Source organism: Pan paniscus, chromosome 21, assembly GCF_029289425.2.
Source record: "Pan paniscus chromosome 21, NHGRI_mPanPan1-v2.0_pri, whole genome shotgun sequence".
Classification (NCBI taxonomy): domain Eukaryota; kingdom Metazoa; phylum Chordata; class Mammalia; order Primates; family Hominidae; genus Pan; species Pan paniscus.
The window spans coordinates 42461242-42482470 of record NC_073270.2 but is presented as its reverse complement, the minus strand read 5'-3'; the positions used below and the strand labels follow the sequence as shown (position 1 = coordinate 42482470).

Genomic DNA, 21229 nt, shown 5'->3' with positions numbered 1-21229 from the left:
GCGTCCTCGGCGCGCCTGCGCGGACCGCAGCACCTCCCCCGCCCCTCTCGCCGCCGCAGCCGCCGCCGCCGCTGCTGCTGCACTGACGGCGGGTGCCCGCGCCTCAGGTGAGTGAGCGTCTCCGCCCGGCCCGCGGGGGGCGCGCGGCGCCGCATTCGGGGGCGTCGCTCCTTTGCCCTGCTCCTTCCCCGCATCATCTCCGCGGCACGGCGAGGCCCTGGGGGCCCGTGCTGCTTGCCTCCCCCGTGCCCCCGGGGCCCTCTGCCCCGCCCCGCCCGCCCGCCGGACCCAGGTCAGCCCGGCTTTCCTCGGCCGCTCCCCGCGCCCAGCCCGCCGGCGACAGCGTGTGGGTAGCAAGAGAGCCTCCCTCCGGGCTCAACACCCTGGGTCACAGGGACGCCCCCCGCAGGCGCGAACCCTTCTCTCGCTCTGGCTCTGCAGGCGGCAGAGCTTGATGGGCCTTGGGGTTGCTCATCCATCTACCTCGCCCGCTCCAAGAGCCCAGATGCTTGGAAGAGGGGCCGTGAGCAGCCCTTGCACCCGTCCGGCCCCAGAGCAGCAGAGGGCATCCTCTAACGGGACCCTACGACTACCCTACCGGGGAGAGGCTTCTTAGCCCCACTTAACAGCCGAGGAAACTGAGGCACGGAAAGGTGAAGTGCCATGCCCAAGGTCACGCAGCTGACAAGTGGCAGGGTCAGCTCTCAACTCAGGGTCTCGGGCTCTCAGGCCAGTGCGGTTGGAATTTGATCTCGTACCTTTGAAAAAATTTTGAAATCACTTGTCATCTCTGAAGTTGCTCTCGAACGTCGTAAAAGTAGGCTGCACAAAAAAGATTTTCTTGTTGTCGGAGTACAATTGAGGTGTTACTGTAATAATAATAGTGTTATTAATATAAGAGCTAACGTTCTTCCACCGCTCGCTGTGTGCCAGGGATCTTGCTAAGCATTTTATTAAGATAACCTCGCATAACCACCTCTGCACTTCCCAATCCAAATGCTTCCCCCTTCCTTGTCATGAAGCCCTTTTTTTCTTCCTGCAGAGCTGGCCTCCCTATCACAGGTAGACTAGGAGCCCCGTGGATTAGGAAGCAGGGAAGCTTTCCTTTGGTGGCTTACTGACAGAACAAGAGTGATCCTTGCCTGCTGGCATCCAGATCACGCCCCCCCGCGCCCCCCCCCTTACCCTGGCCCTCAGGGGATATTATTAGCTTTCCTTTCCTGCCAAGAGAGCAGGACTGGGCTGACTGGGCTAGCTGGGCGGGCTGGACTTGGAGGTGACAGAGCAGATTTGGCTAGCACTCACCTCATTCCGGGGCTTTCTGTCCGGGGCTTTCTGCCTTTGCCCCAAGGTTGGGCTTGAACATTTCAGTATTTAAGATAAAGCAAGAAGAGAAAGAGAACATTGATAGAGTGGTGCTGAATTTAAGAAGCCTCCCATGATTTAAAGTTCCAAATGAACAGCTATAAAAATATGTGAATGTTTCTCCCCCAAAATAACTAGCTCAAACTGTCGTTTTTCTCCCTTAGCAAATCCTCCTCCACATTTCAAAGGCTCCACTAAATCACCACCTTCTCTGTGAAGCCTTCCCTGCTTGATTTTCCCAATTAGAATTACACGTTCACAAAACAGGGTCTTAGCCTCAGTCTTACCCTGCGGACTTCTAGCCCCTTGAGGGCATGGTCCATCTTTGCAGCTCCAGATGCCTGGCTCACAGTAGATCCTTGGTAAGGACTCAGTTAATTTCCACCCCCCCTTTTCATTACTCAAAGCGTGGTGTTCTTCTGGTGCCCTTCTGTTCCTCCTTCCTGCCCTTCAGTTTCTCTTTGCTTGTCTCTTCCTTCAGATTCAACTTGTCATCACCATTTACCACTCAAAGGCCTCCATCCACCCTGTTGTTTTTGAAAACTTGCAGATAAGAGTCTTGCATCAAAAAGCCTGTTTATGGACTGGGCGCTGCGGCTCACGCCTGTAATCCCAGCACTTTGGGAGGCCGAGGTGGGTGGATCACGAGTTCGGGAGATGGAGACCATCCTGGCTAACACGGGGAAACCCCGTCTGTACTAAAAAATAACAGAAAATTAGCCGCGTGTGGTGGTGGGCGCCTGTAGTCCCAGCTACTCGGGAGGCTGAGGCAGGAGAATGGCGTGAACCCGGGAGGTGGAGCTTGCAGTGAGCCGAGATCGCGCCACTGCACTCCAGCCTGGGCGACAGAGCTCCGTCTCAAAAAAAAAAAAAAAAAAAGCTTGTTTATGTTACTCGAACGTGCACTCACGATTGAGCTGCTTTTGTTTTTTGTTTGTTTTTTGAGACGGAGTCTCGCTCTGTTGCCCAGGCTGGAGTACAGTGGCGCCATCTCGGCTCACTGCAAGCTCCGCCTCCCGGATTCACGCCATTCTCCTGCCTCAGCCTCCCGAGTAGCTGGGACTACAGGTGCTCGCCACCACCCCCAGCTAATTTTTTTGTATTTTTTAAGTAGAAACAGGGTTTCGCCGTGTTAGCCAGGATGGTCTCGATCTCCTGACCTCGTGATCCGCCTGCCTCGGCCTCCCATAGTGCTGGGATTACAGGCGTGAGCCACCAAGCCCGGCCGAGCTGCTTTTGTTTTATTATTATTTTTTTTTAAGACGGAGTTTCGCTCTTGTTGCCCAGGCTGGAGTGCAGTGGCGCAATCTCGGCTCACTGCAACCTCCGCATCCTGGGTTCAAGCGATTTTCCTGCCTCAGCCACCCAAGTAGCTGGAATTACAGGCGCCCGCCACCATGCCCAGCTATTTTTTGTATTTTTAGTGGAGACGGATTTTCACCATGTTGGCCAAGCTGGTCTTGAATTCCTGACCTCAGGTGATCCGCCTGCCTCTGCCTCCCAAAGTGGTGGGATTACAGGCGTGAGCCTCCGAGCCCGGCTGCTTTTGTTTTATTCTAAATTGTTACTTCTGAGCAGGGAAAAATGCCTGTTTACAGTGGAGTTGGTATATGCTATTTCGATGTACAGGGTACTTTTCATTTGCATGTTGCAGTAGGATAGTCTGAGGCTTATACCCCTTTAGTCTGTCCCTCAATGCATGAGAAATCCATTTTTACATTCTTTTGCCCTCTGTGGCTGATTGCCCCTGGTTGTATCAAAGTAATCACAATTTTTACTGTATATCATTACATGGTATTTATAATAATAAATATTCAAAAGGGTCCTTTGGGAGGCAGCAGATATGTGCATAGATTCTTTATTTAAATGAAGGTTCTTAAAGAGTTTTTCCAAATAATTTTCTGTAAATATATTGACTATGGGTAAGGCATGGATGTATGGCACCTGATATGGTGGAAGATTCACAGTTGAATCAAACAGGTTCTTGTTGAGAGAACTTACTAGCTAATTGGGAAACATTGTCTTTAACTGTACTAAAATCAAGTCTAAACATTCCCATATTAATGTTACAAGCAAAGCAATATTAGACTATAATGGAATAAGATATTCCTACATGGGGTGTTTCATAAAATTGTATGTTATTCAGGATGAAATGGAGCATTGAGTCATTAAGTCCATCCTTCTCACTTAGCACTGTGATTTTTAAAAATTCATTTACCAAAGAAAGCCCTGAAACCTGGTAAATATCCATAATCAAGCTAGCTAAGTTTTTGTGTGCTATTTTCAAGCACTATTAAGAAAGAAAGGTGGGAGGCACCTTGAGAATTGAACTTGTCCAAGGTCGCAGAACTGGCTACAACTTGAAATTCCAGACTTTTTAGCCACTAAAGGTTTATCAGTATTTCTTCTCAGTGAATTCATCCTTAAAGACATTAACTAGCAACTCTATTATGATTCTATTTATGTGCTTAGAACAGGGGTGGGAGAAGACATACAAAAACATGATTCATGTCTTCAAGGAGGTTATGGTCTGTTGGGGAAGAGTAAAGCACTGTTCTCTAATGTTGAAGTCAGCGTATATATAATTGTTAAATTATATGGTAGGGGGACTAGCTGTATCATGGGAGCTGGGGAAAGGGGGCAAGAAGGATCAGTATGAGATGTGGTGGTGAGACCACTTTGGGTTTTGACTTTCTGGGCTTTGACAGGTGGATAGGGTCAGAATTAATCAAAAGGACAGGAAAACATTTTGAATCGAGGCTGATAAAACAGACAAGATAGCAGTGCCTGCCATGTTTAACGGACAGTAAAAAAATTGGCTTGGCTGGCTTAGAGCAGTGGTTCTCAATCTTTAGTGTGCACCAGCATCACCTTGAGAGCTTATTAAAACCCATATTCCTGGGCTCGACCTTCAGAGTTTCTGATTCATTAGTTCTGGAGTGGAATCCGAGAATTTGCAGTTCTAACAAGTTCCCAGATGATGCTGATGCTGCTGGTCTAAGGATCACACTTTGAGAACCACTTGATTAGAAGGTTGAGCAGCTAGAGTCAGAAACTCAAATAACTTGTTTCAAAAAAGTGCGTGTGTGTCAGGTGTGGGGGTATACTGACATAGGAGAGTTCTGGAAAGATATATACCAAGCTCTAATGGTCCTCACTTCTGGGAGTAAGATTTAGAGGCTTGGGGAATTTACTTTTTTACCTTTCTATATTATTTTTGCATTGTGCACATAATGCTTTTGTGTTTTAAAAATGAAAGAAAAATAAGAATCTTTTTTGAAGATATATAGTAAAATATTTATGGATTAAAAAAAGAGCTTGCTAAAGTAATCTAGTGTCATCCAACAAACATTTTTAGAGTGTCTGCTATATGCCAGATGCTGCTAGCTTCTGGAAATACAAAGCCTTTGCTAAAGCTTGCAGGCTGGTGATGGTGATTGAGATGGGCAGATAGCAGCTTTACTTAGTATCACGTAAGCTTCCTAAGAGCAGGGACCAGGGTCTAGCTCTGTGCTTGGCTGATAATAGGCGCTTAGTAAATGATGAATGAATGAACAAATCCAGGTAAGAAGTGAAGACAGAAGGAAAGAAAAAAAGGCCAAATGGGAGATTCTGGAAGAAAACGGACAAGCCTGGATAGGAATCGTGAAAGGAAGGGGTGCATCAAAAAGTACTTTCAAGTGCAAAGATTGATAACATTTTGGGTTTACTGCAGAACTGGATGTCAAATTGTTTCTTCTAAAAGATTCCCCCCCCACCTTTCTTTTTTAATAGCACTTGAAAATAGCACACAAAAACTTAGCTAGCTTGATTATGGATATTTACCAGGTTTCAGGGCTTTCTTTGGTAAATGAATTTTTAAAAAATCACAGTGCTAATTCTATAAAACTAATGTATAATATTTACCTACAATTAATTGTTCTCTCATTCATGTGAAATTAACTGATATATGAAGGGTGTTTTACATGTTATACAAAAATGGGTAGTATTATGTCTTTTGATTTTATCTCTTCAGTGAAAGGGCTAGTAGTCCACTCAAAGTTCTGTGATATGTCTCATAGTACATGACAGAATTTGACATTTTATCAGTTGTAAATAAAAATTTGTTGCCCAGGTGTGGTGGCTCACGCCTGTAATCCCAGCACTTTAGGAGTCCGAGGTGGGCGGATCACGAGGTCAGGAGTTCGAGACCAGCCTGGCCAACATGGCAAACTGTCTCTACTAAAAATACAAAAATTAGCCGGGTATGGTGGCACACATCTGTAGTCCCAGCTACTCGGGAGGCCGAGGCAGGAGAATCGCTTGAACCCGGGAGGCAGAGGTTGTGGTGAGCCGAGATCACACCATTGCACTCCAGCCTGGGTGATAGAGCGAGACTCCGTCTCAAAAAACAAAAAAAATTGTTGTTGATGGCCAACTGGGGTGCACTTTGGAGGAATCCGGCTTCTTTGCATTCTGAATTTAATTCTTTATAAACACTAATTACAGTGGCAAACATTAATTAATGTTATTGATATGGAGCTGGTATCCTCCCTGGATTTGGGAAGAATGTGTTATATGGAGTCTTTTTGTGTGGAGATGCCACTTTTTATCTTCCCTAGAGATTTAATATAGTAAATGAAGATTAATTTTCTAAGTACAGTGGTGGTTTCCGCCAGGCTTTAGCTATAGCATTTGACAATAATCTCCTTATTACCTAAAAGTGCCCATGGTCTACAGTCTGGGGTTTTCAATTGATCAAGTAAAATTCTGGATATAGCCACTCTTTATACTTAATTTTATTACTTATTAGGTTTTTCTATTGTAAGTTTTACGGTTTTTTTTTTTTTTTTTTTTGAAACGGAGTCTCGCTCTGTCACCCAGGCTAGGGTGCAGTGGTGTGATCTCAGCTCACTGCAAGCTCCGCCTACCAGGTTCACGCCATTCTCCTGCCTCAGCCTCTCGAGTAGCTGGGACTACAGGCGCCCGCCACCGCACCCGGCTAATTTTTTGTATTTTTAGCAGAGACGGGGTTTCACCATGGTCTTGATCTCCTGACCTCATGATCCGCCCACCTCAGCCTCCCAAAGTGCTGGGATTATAGGCGTGAGCCACCGCGCCCGGCCGAGACAGGGTTTCACTGTGTTAGCCAGGATGGTCAGGATCTCCTGACCTCGTGATCCGCCCACCTCAGGCTCCCAAACTGCTGAGATTACAGGTGTGAGCCACTGCGCCTGGCCCAGTGCTTCTATATTTTTAAGGCTGAATTTTCTTTCATGGATACAAGTTGACAGCTTTTTTTTTTTTTTTTTTTTCTTTTTTTTTGAGGCGGAGTCTCACTCCGTTGCCCAAGCTGGAGTGCAGTGGGGCGATCCCGGCTCACTGCAACCTCCGCCTCCCAGGTTCATGCGATTTTCCTGCCTCAGGCTCCTGAGTAGCTGGGATTACAGGCCCATGCCACCACACCTGGCTCATTTTTGCATTTTTAGTAGAGACGGGGTTTCACCATGTTGGTCAGGCTGGTCTCGATCTCCTGACCTCGTGATCCGCCAGCCTTGGCCTCCCAAAGTGCTGGGATTACAGGCGTGAGCCACTGTGCCTGGCCTTTTTTTTTTTTTTTTTTTTTTTGAGATGGGGTCTCGTTTTGTCACCCAGGCTGGAGTGCAGTGGCAGGATCTCGGCTTACTGCAGCCTCTGCCTCCCGAGTTCAAGCGATTCTCCTGCCTCAGCCTCCTGAGTAGCTGGGAAGTAGCTGGGATTACAAGTGCATGCCATCACCCCTGACTAATTTTTGTATTTTTAGTAGAGATGGGGTTTCACCATGTTAGCCAGACTGGTCTTGAACTCCTGACCTCAGGTGATCCACCCGCCTCGGCCTCCCAAAGTGCTGGGATTACAGGCATGAGCCACTCTGGCTGGTTCCTTTTTTTTTTTTTTTTTTTTTTGAGACAGGTTTTTACTCTGTGGTCCAGGCTGGAGTGCAGTGGCATGATCTCAGTTCACTGCAACCTCTGCCTCCCAGGTTCAAGCAATTCTCCTGCCTCAGCCTCCTGAGTAGCTGGGATTACAGGTGCATGCCACCACACCTGACTAATTTTTGTATTTTTAGTAGAGATGGGGTTTCACCATGTTGGCCAGGCTTGTCTCAAACTCCTCACCTCAAGTGATCCGCCCACCCCGGCCTCCCAAAGTGTTGGGATTACAGGCGTGAGCCACTATGCCGAGCCCCATTTTTTAACTTTTGAAGGTGTTGCTTTTTTTTTTTTTTTTTTTTTTTGCAAAGGAGTTTTGCTCTTTTGCCCGGTCTAGAGTGAAGTGGTGAAGTGGTGTGATCTCGGCTCACTGCAACCTCCGTCCCCCGGATTCAAGCAATTCTCCTGCCTCAGTCTCTTGTGTAGCTGGGATTATAGGTACCCGCCACCATGCCTGGCTAATTTTTGTATTTTTATTAGAGACAGGGTTTCGCCATGTTGGCCAGGCTGGTCTCGAACTCCTGCCTTGGCCTCCGAAAGTGCTAGGAGAAAGTGTTGCTTTTAAGTCATTTTGTTGGGATGGTTTTAACCAGGGTGTTCACTAAAATATAACTTTGGATGATTAGTCCACAGGTTATATTGCATTTCCAATACCCCCAGGTAGGTACAAGTCTCATATTAAAGTAGTAATGATAATAACGATACCTAAATTTTGTATGGGGTTCAGAATTTTTTTTTTTTTTTTTTGAGACAGAGTCTTGCTCTGTCACCAGGCTGGAGTGCGGTGGCACAATCTCAGCTCACTGCAACCTCCACCCGCTAGGTTCAAGCAGTTCTCATGCCTCAGCCTCCTGAGTAGCTGAGACTACAGGTGACCACCACCATGCCTGGCGAATTTTTTGTATTTTTGGTGGAGGTGAGTTTCACCATGTTGGCCAGGCTGGTCTCAAACTCCGCCCACCTCAGCCTCTCAAAGTGCTGGTATTACAGGTATCAGCCACTGCGCCCAGCCAATTTTCAGAATTATTTTATAGTAACATCCTGGTAAGCTCCCGTAACCTAACCTGAGAATATGCATTAGAAGGATTAATGATCAGATGGCATCAAGTGGGGAAAATTGGTTATAGAGGTCAGGATGCAGATTGCTCAGGTTCAAATCCTTGCTCTGCTGCTTGCTAGCTGTGTGACCTTTGGCAAATTACAATACCCCATCCGAGCTTCAGTTTCTTCATCTGTAAAATGGGGTGGATTAAATATGTTGGGAAGCACAATGAAATAATGAATCGATAAAGTGCTTATCACGGTACCTGGCATAGTGTTAAGCGCTCAATAAATTTGGCTCGTATGAGTATTATATACTGCATTTTAGGGCTCTTGTTTGTCCTTTACCTCACTCAGGCTGCCTTAAAGTACAAATTGTTTTTAGGGATTCCGCCTTACAGCTGGCAGGAACTTGGAGCCATCTAAGAGCACACCCCAGGGCTTTGCTGGTGGTAGCTTTCCTCGTGTCCTGAGTTGCCTTCTTCAGGAGTGGAAGGCAGGGGGTTGTGCTTCTGCTTTTAGAGTTACTTTAGTATGACTCCTGTGTTAAAACTTCCGCTGGCCGATGGGTGCCTGGGATTAACAAGAAGGCTCCTAGATGGGTCTTGCTTTGTTCTAGCAGTTATTTATACCAGGACCCTGGAAAGGATAGAATTAATATATAAGACAGACTCAGATTTCCAGCTTGGCAGTCTCTACAAACCTCTCATTTACCACCTGCTGCCAGAACCCAGGAGTGACACAACAGGAAGGTGGGCCTATTGCAGGGGTTGCTGCCCTTTTACTTTCAGGAAAATATGAGGGGTGTGAATGGCCCTTATCTAGGCCTGAGGATGAGCAGGGGTACTTCCTGTTACAGTGAGGATCTGTGAGCATATGAGCTACTTAAGTAGCTGCCTTTGCTCCTTCCTCACCCCTTAGCTTATGGAGATAGGGGGGATAGCATCTCTGAGAGAATTTCTTCTGGCGAAGAGGTACCCAGACTTTCCTTTATGCAGTGAAAAATCTCAGCTGTATTTTTAAAAGTCTTCCATGGAGCTGGGTGGTTTGGCTTGTTTATCTGGCTTCCTGGGGGAGTCTCCTGAGATCCTTTGCTTTCCTAAGGGCCCCCAGGAGACAGCAATAGAACCAACATCCATTACCGTAGACACTTGAGGGGATGTTTAAGTCAATAGTTTTAGGATTAGATTAATTCAGCCTTTAACCCTGAGGAAACTTAAGAGCCAAGTCATCAGATAATTGTGCATCTTCTAGACTGAAGTATGGAATTTAGCCCAGTACTCTGGGATCTCTTTCAGAGCTGAGCTAGGAATCCGCATGCTAGTTCCAGCTCCACGCCTAGCTGGCTGTGTGAATTCAGAAATCACTTAAATTTTCTGGGCCTCTTCTCTCATTGGAGAATGAGGGCATTACTGTAAACCAGTGGTTCTTAGCCCTGGCTGCATGTAAGAATTACCTGTGAAGCTTTAAAAACAATACTCAGGCCCTACGTTACCCCAATTAAATTGGATCTTTAAGGTTGGGGCTGAGTCATTGATAATCTTCAGTGCTTCCCAGGTTTAAGTGTAGCTAAGATAACTACGTGGACAACATGACCAAGTTTTAAACAACTGAAAAAAGTTAAGCTTCTGTGTCATTCTGCTCCTCAGAAACCTTCAGGGGTTGTCTGTGTAGTAAAGTCCAGCTCAGGTGCTCTGCATTCTGACCTAGCCTACTTCTGCAGCTTGTCTTCTTTCCCAGCTATATTGTTCTTGGTGTCTCCTGAATGTATTGTCTTTTTTTTTTTTTTTTTTTTTTTTTTTGAGACAGGGCCTCGCTCTGCCCAGGCTGGAGTGCAATGGTGCAATCTAGGCTCACTGCAACCTCCACCCCCTGGGTTCAAGCCTCAGCCTCCCGAGCTGGGATTAAGGCATGCGCCATCATGCTCAGCTAATTTTTGTATTATTAGTGGAAATGGGGTTTCACTTTGTTGGCCAGGCTGATCTTGAACTTCTGACCTCAAGTGATCCTCCCACCTCAGCCTCCCAAAGTGCTGGGATTACAGGTGCCCTGCCTGAGTGTATTGTCTTTAATTCTTTCTTTCCCAACCCTGATGTCCTCACCTGTATGTCCCTCCTCCCTTCCCCTGTTCAAAACATATCCCTTTAGGGCCCATCATTCTCCCCTCCCTTGGGAAACTCCTGACCATCCTAATCCTTAGTTATTTCTCCTGCCTCTGCATTGGTTTTGAGCTTCATTAGCTCTGAGTGTATGTTCCAAACACTAGCTGCAATGTAAACATGATAACTCAAGCAGCATTCAATCCTTCAGAGAGTGGGACACATGGAAATACAGGTTGAGTATCCCTTATCCAAAATGCTTGGGACCAGAAGTGTTTCAGGTTTTGGATTTTTTCCAATTTTGGAATATTTGAATTATACTTACCAGTTGAGCATCCCTAATCTGAAAATCTAAAATCCGAGTGCTCCAATGAGCATTTAGTCTGAGCGTCATGTCAGTGCTCAAAAAGTTTTGGATTTTGAAGCACTTCGGATTTTGGATTTTCAGATTAGAGATGCCCAACATGTGCCACTGGGGTGACTTGTATACTGTTAAACGTGTGATATGGTGTATTGTTGGCTATGTCATTATGTATGTATATCTTGTAAATATTAGTTGATGGATAGCTATCCATGACCAGCCTCCAGCTGTCATTTTTACCCTTATTTCCTATTTCCAGCAGACCTTGTGCTTTCTCATCTCCTTGCCTTTAAGTTATCCTCCCTTTCTGGAATTTCCTCTTTTATTCTTATTCTCATTTACAGGAATTTTATCTATTTCTCAAGGTGCAGTTCAGATATTACCTCCTCCGTGAAACTTCTTCCCAGCACCCACAAGCTGCAGTGACTCAATTATGCCCTAAACCTCTGTAACCCTTAGAGCAGTGCTTCTCAATTGGGAGTGATTTTGCCCCAAAGAGGACATTTGGCATTATCTGGAGACATGTTTGGCTGTCACAGCTGTTGGGGGAGTGTGCCACTGTCATCTAGTATTGGAGGCCAGGGATGCTGCTACACATTCTGCAATGCATAGAACAGACCTCCCGCAACAAAAAATCATCTGGCCTAAAATGTCAGTTGTGCCAAGGTTGAGAAACTGCCTTTGAGTTTGTCCAGTTCATAAGCTTCTATGTATACTGCCTCGAACTGTAACAATTTGTTTATAGACCTTATCTCCCCTATTTAATTGAATTAATAGGTAAAGACTAATTCCAGTCCCCCATCTGTGCTTTCTTGTTATTCACTACATATCAGGGCTTAATCCTAGAGCCTGTGGCCTAATCCTAACTGCTTAAGCAGAGATAAAGACATGTTCAGTGCGGAGTGGGTGTGGTGAGGCAGTCTTCTCAATTCTGAATTTCTCTTCTTTTCACTCTCAGTCTTTTCATCTGTGATGACCTGGGAGAAAGTGTGATTTAGGGCATAAAATGAGCATTTGGGATCGGAAGACCTGGGTTTCAGTTCCAGCTGTGCCATTTATTAGTTGTGGTATTTTGGTCAATCCATGTCACCTCTTTTTTTTTTTTTTTGAGACGGAGTCTCGCTCTGTCACTCAGGCTGGAGTGCAATGGCATGATCTCAGCTCACTGCAAAGGTGATCCGCCTGCCTTGGCCTCCCAAAGTGCTGGGATTACAGGCGTGAGCCACCGTGCCCAGGCATGTCACCTCTTTCAGCCTCAGTTTCTTCATGTCTGTTGGTAGCCATGATGCCAGTGCCTCAGTGTTTTAGCTCACGGTGCCATCATAATAATCCAGTGAGATGTTAAATGTGAAGGTGCTCTGTAGATTGGAAAGTGCTGTAATGATTACTCATATAGCCACTGTTCAAAGGTATAAAGAGAGAGGATGTGAATCTGTTTGCTTAGGAGCTCTGCTGACTGCCTTCCCAGCCAGTCCCGTGGCCACTTCCTGTGGCTTTCTAACCATAACTGCTTCAGCACCAGCTTCAGCTGACCCCTTCCAGATTATTCTCTCCAGTATGCCCCCTTTGTTTGTTGCCGTCATTCTGTGTGTTTTTTATTTATTTATTTTTTTTTTTGAGATGGAGTCTCGCTCTGTCACCCAGGCTAGAGTGTAGTGGCGTGATCTCGGCTCACTGCAAGCTCTGCCTCAGCCTGCCGAGTAGCTGGACTACAGGCACCTGCTACCTCTCCCGGCTAATTTTTTGTATATTTAGTAGAGACGGGGTTTCACCATGTTGGCCAGGATGGTCTCAATCTCTTGACCTCGTGATCCGCCCGCCTTGGCCTCCCAAAGTGCTGGGATTACAGGCGTGAGCCATCGCGCCCGGCCATACCTTCATTCTGTTTTGGTTGTCTGTCTGCAATCTTGCCAAAATAAAAAGTGATTGACTCCGCCCCTAGAATACTAGCTAGCGGCCTGGTGTCAGCACATCCTGGCAAGGCCTGACAAAGGCCAAACTTGGTCATGGGAAAAAGCTATAAAACAAGACAGCTTGCAGTTTCAAAAGCCAATAACTTTCTTATTGTTCTTATTGTCTTTATTAAACTAACAAAGAAATTTATGTGTGTATATATATATATATATATATATATTTTTTTTTTTTTTTTTTGAGACAGGATCGTGTTCTGTCACCCAGGCTGGAGTGCAGTGGTTTAATCTCAGCTTGCTGCAGCCTTCACCTTCTGGGCTCAAGCAGTCTTCCCACCTCAGCCTCCTGACTAGCTGGGATTACAGGCACACGTCATCACACCCGGCTAATTTTTGTATTTTTTATAGACACAGGGTCTTGCCATGTTGCCCGGGCTGGTCTCAAACTCCTGGGCTCAAGCAATCCACCCTCCTTGGCCTCCCGAAATGCTAGATTAGAGGCATGAGCCACCTTGCCTCGCCAAAGCAATGTTTTTAAGTGCTTGAAATCTCAGTGAGCTTCATCTGACTAAATGGACACAGTGCAGAATGAGATACAAGCTGAGACCCTCATGTCCCCAGGGTCAGGCCAAGTGTACCCTCCTGCTTATTTGCTGAGTGATCTCCAGCAAGCGACCCTCACTAGGCTAATACCTGGGGAAATGCTTAGGATTGTAGTAAGGCTCATGCTGGTGGGGAGGAATGTGAAGTACTACTTCTACAGGGAGCTTCAGGATCACAGAATGCCAGCCCTGTCAGGGACTCAAAAAGGTCATCCTGCCCAATCTTTTCCCTTGACAGATGGGGTAACTGAGGCCCAGAAAGGGAAAATGCTTTGCTCAGCGTCACTGAGCTATGTAGGGGCCCATTTAGGTTTAGAATCCACATCTGATGTGCTTACAGGCTCTTTCCATTACTGGAAGAATCCATGCGTCTCTGGGTGTCTTTTTTCTGAGTGAACAAAGGATTGCACTCTGTATTATCACGCTTTAAACTGTGTTCTGCAGAGCCCTAGTGGTCTCACCACCACTTCAACCAAAGCCTCTACAGGTTTTCTGTTTTCTATTTCGGAGTTTTGCTGTAAAACTTGAAAGTCACTGATCTTGTTGATCTTTTAAAGCCCCTCCCAGTGTGTGTCTCTCCTGGATTCCTGGTGACATTTTTGCTTGCATTTCAATTCAGAAATGTTAGTTTCTATATTTCTATTATTTATTTATTTAGTTTGAGACAGGGTCTCACTCTGTTGCCCAGGCTGGACTGCAGCGGTGCAGTCGTGGCTCGCTGCAGCCTCAACCTCCTGGGTTTAGGTGATCCTCCCACCTCAGCCTCCTGAGTGGCTGATACTACAGGCACATACCATCACACCCTGCTAATTGTTTAATTTTTTGTAGAGATGGGATCTCACTGTGTTGCTCAGGCTGGTCTTGAGCTCCTGGACTCAAGTGATCCTCCCACCTCCCAAAGTGCTGGGATTATAGATTTGATCCACTATGCCAACTAACTTCTATATTTCTTTTCTTTCTTTTTTTTTTTTTTGAGATGGAGTCTTGCTCTGTCGCCCAGGCTGGAGCACAGTGGTGCGATCTCGGCTCACTGCAAGCTCTGCCTCCTGGATTCATGCCATTCTCCTGCCTCAGCCTCCCGAGTAGCTGGGACTACAGGCGCCCGCCACCATGCCCAGCTAATTTTTTTGTATTTTTTTAGTAGAGACGGGGTTTCACCATGTTAGCCAGGATGGTCTCGATCTCCTGACCTTGTGATCCACCCGCCTCGGCCTCCCAAAGTGCTGGGATTACGGGTGTGACCCATCGCGCCTGGCCTAATTTCTATATTTCTAAAAAGTGATGTACATAGTCATGGGCTTTTCAGCATGGAGAACTGAACTTCATTTTTCCTAGATTTTAACACCACTGACTTTTACTGTCCAAAGTTAATGGCCCTTTCATAGTCTTCATCCTCCTCCTTTTTTCTTCAGCATTTGACAGTTTTCCTCCACTTTTGTGTAAATCTCTCTTCTCCCTTGAATTCTTTGACATTGTATTTCTGCCTTTCCTCTAGCATCTCTGAACATTTTTTCTTTGTCTCTTACTGGTTCTTTCTTTCCCATCACTGAGTTGTCCTTCAGAAGAGCACAGGCCTACATACCTCCTTATCTCTGGTTTGGTGGTCGTTTGGAGGCTTACCTCACTCATTCTCACTCCCACCTGTGCTCAGGTCTCTCTTGGATTCCTGACTGAAATTGATTTTCTTTTTAACAAATCAGTTTCTCTGTTACTTTTTCTCAGCTCACTAATTTCCATTCATTGTTCCATAATTCTTTTATCTCCCCAACTGAAAACTTTGGCAAAATCTAACTCTTCTCTGACCTTGTTCTACTTTTTTTCTTCCTTTCTTTTTTTTTTTTTCGAGACAGCATCTCCCTCTGTTGCCCAGGCTGGAGTGCAGTGGCGCGATCTTGGCTCACTCCAACCTCCTCCTCCCAGTTTTAAGCGATTCTCATGCCTCAGCCTCCCAAGTAGCTGGAATTACCACCACGCCTGGCTAATTTTTGTTTGGTTAATAGTGACGGGGTTCTACCATATTGGCCAGGCTGGTCTCGAACTCCTGGCCTCAAATAATTCTCCCATCTCGGCCTCCCACAGTGCTAGGATTATAGGCGTGAGCCACCGTGGCCTGGCCAACCTTGTGCCATTTTTACCAATTTTATATCCCAGAGCTCCCCCTCCTTTTTTTTTATTTTTTTCACATTTCGTAATTTCAGGAGCCTGACAGACCCTTGTTATCTTTCAGCGAGGTTTCTGCAAACTATTTTGTTTCTCCAGTATATTCACATTTTAGTTGATTGGACCTGCTGAGTCTGTAAAAAATCGCATCTTAGCCTGGGCAACATAGTAAGACCTGTTTCTACCAAAAAGCAAAAATTAGCCAGGCATAGTGGTATATGTCTGTAGTCCTTAGCTCTTTGGGAGGCTGAGGCGGGAGGATTGCTTGACCATTGGAATTCAAGGTTACAGTGAACTAAGATGGTGCCACTGCACTCCAGCCGAGTGACAAAGCAAGACCCTGTCTCCAAAAAAACAATTTTTTTTTTTTTGGAGAGAGAGTCTCGCTCTGTCGCCCGGGCTGGAGTGCAGTGGCACAATCTCACCTCACTGCAACCTCTGCCTCCCAGGTTCAAGCGAGTCTCCTGCTTCTGCCTCCCGAGTAGCTGGGATTACAGGCACGTGCTATCATGCCCGGCTAATTTTTGTATTTTTGGTAGACACTAGGTTTCACCACGTTGGCCAGGCTGGTCTCAAACTCCTGACCTCAGGTGATCTGCCCGCCTCGGCCTCCTAAAGTGCTGGGATTACAGGCGTGAGCCACCGTGCCCGGCCCCTAAAACATTTAAAAATAAAAAATAAAAGTTCCATCTAGTTTACTGAAATTTTGGAAGAAGGCAGGACGAAATCAAATTAATGGAATCTTCCTTTACCCCATCCTCACTGATCTCTATTGAAGATTGTTGCTAATTGGCTGGGCATGGTGGCTCATGCCTGTAATTCTAGCACTTTGGGAGGCTGACGTGGGTGGATCGCTTGAGCTCAGGAGTTAGAGACCAGCCTGGGCAACAAAGTACAACCCTGACACTACAAAACGTACAAAAATTAGCCAGGCGTGGTTGCGTGTGCCTGTGGTCCCAGCTACTTGGAAGGGTGAGGTAAGAGAATGGCTTGAGCCTGGAAGACAGAGGTTGCAGGTAGCCGAGATTGTGCCACTGCACTCTAGCCTGGGTGACAGAGCCAAACTCTGTCTCAAAAAAAAAAAAAGATTGTTGCTAATAATAATGAAGGCTTTCAGTTCATCTCCTCACCTCAGATTATCTCCATCTCTCTTCAGTGATGAGGTCACATGTTAGACTCTCATCACTTAAAACTGATCATATCTGAGATCCTAAACAAGATTCCCAGGTGATAGATTTTGAGGCTTGCTGTTCTAACAAGCAAGAAATAGCCCTTGCCTCTGAAACTGTTTGCCAAGTAATAGCTGGAACTTCATTTCTCTTTTCTCTACTCATTCCACATCCTCTATGCCCTTAGCGTTATAACTACTGAGATAGTGAGGGCTCTTGTCCTGGTGTGATGACTCAGAGCTCCATTTCTAAGGTGTCTGAGTCATTGTTGGTATGTATAGGATTACTTTAGGCTTCTCTCACCTCAAGGAGGTGCCACAGGCTGGGTAAAGAGGAAAAAACTTGCTCAGGGTCCTACAATCAGTAGATGGGGCCTGGCACAGACATTATGGTATATGAGTTGAGTATCCCTTATCCAAAATGCCTTGAACAGCCTGGGAGCAGTGGCTTACACCTGTAATCCCAGCACTTTGGGAGGCTGAGGTCGGCGGATCACCTGAGGTCAGGAGTTCGAGACCAGCCTGGCCAACATGGTGAAACCTTGTGTCTACTAAAAATACAAAACTTAGCTGGGCATGGTGGCACCTATAGTCCCAGCTACTTGGGAGATGGAGGCAGGAGAATCACTTGAGCCCAGGAGGCGGAGGTTGCAGTGAGCCGCGATCGAGCCACTGCACTCCAGCCTGGGCGACAGAGTGAGACTCTGTCTCAAAACCTCCGCCCCCAAAAAACAAAAAAAACAAAATGCCTTGAACCAGATGTGTTTCAAATTTTGGATTTTTTCTGATTTTGCAATATGCATTATACTTACTGTTTAAGCATCCCAAATCTGAAAATGTGAAATCTGAAATGCTCCAAAACCCCAATCTTTTTGAGCACAGACTTGATGTTCAGGGGAGATGCCCACTGGAGTTTGTGTATGTATGTATGTGTCCATGTATCCATCCACCCATCCATCCATCTATCTATCCATCTGTCTATCCATCTGTCCTTTATCACTTCTTCCAGGCATCCATTGGAGCATTTTGGATTTCAGATTTTTTAATTTGGGCTGCTCAACCTGTAATGGGAAAAGCAAAGGTTTTAAAATCCTTTCCCTGGCTGGGCGCAGTGGCTCACGCCTGTAATCCCAGCACTTTGGGAGGCTGAGGCGGGTAGATCACGAGGTCAGGAGATCGAGACCATCCTGGTTAACAGTGAAACCCCGTCCCTACTAAAAATACAAAAAAATTAGCCGGGCGTTGTGGCAGGTGCCTGTAGTCCCAGCTACTCGGGAGGCTGAGGCAGGAGAATGGCGTGAACCTGGGAGGCGGAGTTTGCAGTGAGCCGAGATCGTGCCACTGCACTCCACCCTGGGCGACACAGCGAGACTCCGTCTCAAAAAAAAAAAAAAAATCCTTTCCCTATTATTCACTTATTTAGAGGCAGGGTCTTGCTGTGTTGCCCAGGCTGGACTCAAACTCTTGGGCTGAAGCAATCCTCCTGCATTAGCCTTTCAAGTAGCTGAGACTATAGTTGCATGCTACCGCTCCTGGCTCTTTATTACTTAGATGTGGGGATTTTAGAAGTTACTTAACTTCTCTGAGCCTAAATTTCTCATCTATAAAGAAATAGGCCGGGCACGGTGGCTCATGCCTGTAATCCCAGCACTTTGGGAGGCTGAGGAGGGCGGATCACGAGGTCAGGAGATCGAGACCATCCTGGCTAACACGGTGAAACTCCGTCTCTACTAAAAATACAAAAAATTAGCCGGGCTTGGTGGCGGGTGCCTATAGTCCCAGCTACTTGGGAGGCTGAGGCGGGAGAATGGCGTGAACCCGGGAGGCGGAGCTTGCAGTAAGCTGAGATGTGCCACTGCACTCCAGCCTGGGCGACAGAGCGAGACTCCGTCTCAAAAAAAAAAAAAAAAGAAAAGAAAAGAAAAAAGAAAGAAATTAAAGGCTGGGTGCGGTGGCTCATGCTGGTAATCCCACCACTTTGGGAGGCCAAAGCAGGCGGATTACCTGAGGTCAAGAGTTCGAGACCAGCCTGGCCAACATGGTGAAACCCCGTCTCTACTAAAAATATAAAAATTAGCCGGTCCTGGTGGCAGATGCCTGTAATCCCAGCTACTCGGGAGGCTGAGGCAGGAGAATCGCTTGAACCCAAGAGGCGGAGGTTGCAGTGAGCTGAGATCGTGCCACTGCACTCCAGCCTATGTGATGAGTAAAACTGTGTCTCAGAGAAAAAAATAAAGATATCTAGGCTGGGCGGGGTGGCTCACACTTGTAATCCCAGCACTTTGGGAGACTGAAGCTGGCAGATTACTTGAGGGCAGGAGTTTGAGACCAGCCTTGCTAACAGGGAAGCCCTGTCTTTACTGAAAAATACAAAAATTAGCTGGGCATGGAGGCATGCGCCTATAGTCCCAGCTACTTGGGAGGCTGAGGCAGGAGAATCACTTGAACCTGGGAGGCGGAAGTTGCAGTGAGCCGAGATCGCCTCACTGTGCTCCAGCCTGGGCAACAGAGCAAGACTCTTGTCTCAGGAAAAAAAAAAAAAAAAAAAAAGAAAGATATCTACCAGAGAGGATTGTTATGAGGATTAAACATAAGGTGCCGAGATTATAATTCCTGACAGAGTAGGTAGCCACCTTTTCTCCTTTCCCTTTCTAGCCATTTGGTATCAGATTCATTTCCTTAATTTGAAGATGGCTAGTTTTTCCTTATCAATCCTCCCTCCTACTCATATGACTAGGAAACAGGCAAAAATTATTGACTGCAATTTATAAAATCCCTACTTGCCTTTTGAAAATATTAATAGCTTTTAGTACCTGTATGGGATCTGGCAGCCATACCATTTGTACAGATGCCGGAACTGCAGGCCTTAGATCCCCAGGAGGGAGCCCGTCTGTGCAGCTGAGGGATCTGGAGATGGAGTTTTCCACCAGAATCTTAGTTTTCTTGTATATGTTATAAAACTGCTCATTGGCAAGGGCTTGAGACATTGAAAGCGGAGCAAAAATGGAGTCTCCAGAAGAATGCATTAGATCCCCTAATAGTGGAAGGTGAATGTCTACTGCCATGTTGCCAAATCCTGAGTCACCCTGGAGCAGCCTACTGTCCTGCACAACATTGTCGCCTGAGCCTGCATTGGGCCTAGCTGATAGGGACAGCCTTCTCATTTAATTTGTGTCTTTGTTTAAGTGTTTGTTGGTGTAAAAATTGCATTTTTCTTCATCTTTAAAAAAATACTTAGGGATGGGTATGGTGGCTCACACCTGTAATCCCGCACTTTGGGAAGCCAAGGCAGGGGGATTGCTTGAGTCTAGGAGTTCAAGAGCAGTCTGGACAACATAGTGAAACTCCTGTCTCTAAAAAAAATGTTTTTTAAATTAGCAAGGCATGGTGGCACATGCCCATTGTCTCAGCTGTGTGAGAGGCTGGGGTGGGAGGATTGCTTGAGACTGGGAGGTTGAGAGCCATGATTGTGCCACTGCACTCCAGCCTAGGTGAAAGAGTAAGACCCCATCTCAAAAAAAAAAAAAAAAAGGAACACTAGGTGAATGCCAGTCATTTTGGACTTGAGGGCACCTTAGGCCTTTCTCTGACCCTTTGACAGGCCCACCCATGTGGAGTCATATTTGAATAATTCCCATCTTGAAGTGCATTGCTTTCCAGTGAGTGAATTAAAGTAGGGATAAAGTGGGTGAGTGGAAAAAACAATTTCAGGAAATCACCATTTAAGTGGGAAAAAGAAAAACAAGTGGAAATAGGCTAAAATGGTTTTCTTTAGGTGGAAGGACAATGAGTAAATTATCTGTTCATTATTCTGTGATTTCTGTATTTTCTTTTCTTTTTTTTTTTTTTTTTTTCAGACGGAGTCTCATTCTGTCACCCAGGCTGGAGTGCAGTGGTGCGATCTCAGCTCACTGCAACTTCTGCCTCCCAGGCTCAAGTGATTCTCCTGCCTCAGCCTCCCGAGTAGCTGAGATTACAGAGCTTGCCACCACACCCAGCTAATTTTTATATTGTTAGTAGAGACAGGGTTTCACCATGTTGTCCAGACTGGTCTCGAACCTCAGGTGATCCACCCACCTCGGCCTCCCAGCGTGCTGGGATTACAGGTGTGAGCCACCGTTCTCGGCCAATTTCCGTATTTTCTTCTTTTCTGTTTTTTGAGACAGGGTCTCACTCTGTCGCCCAGGCTGGAGTGCGGTGGCGCAATCTCAGCTTACTGCAACCTCCACCTCCAAGGATCAAGCAATTCTCCTGCCTCAGCCTCCTGAGTAGCTGGGATTACAGGCGTGCACCACCACACCTGTCTAATTTTTTTTATTTTTAGTAGAGATGGGGTTTCTCCATGTTGGCCAGGCTGGTCTTGAACACCTGACCTCAAATGATCCGCCTGCCTCGGCCTCCCAAAGTGCTGGGATTACAGGCGTGAGCCACTGCGCCCGGCCGATTTTCATATTTTCTAAAGTGAGCACATATTGCTTTTATAAAAGGGAAAAAGCTGGTTTTGTTTTGTTTTGTTTTTAAATTTTTGAGACAGAGTCTTGTTCTGTTACCCAGGCTGGAGTACAGTTGACA

General features: G+C 46.2%; 1 protein-coding gene across 6 annotated transcripts in view; it reads left to right on the top strand.

Moving 5' to 3' along the window:
• The window catches only part of NDRG3 (NDRG family member 3), a 93652-nt gene continuing 72423 nt past the window's right edge, over positions 1 to 21229 (top strand). For 2 of the 6 annotated variants that reach the window (XM_034947412.3, XM_034947411.3), the window contains exon 1: positions 1 to 107. The gene's annotated coding sequence lies outside the window, so the exon portion shown is untranslated. Of the gene's footprint in view, positions 108 to 137; positions 654 to 21229 lie in introns of those variants that run through there. The other 4 variants (XM_034947414.3, XM_034947413.3, XM_034947415.4 and 1 more) reach the window with 3 other exon arrangements.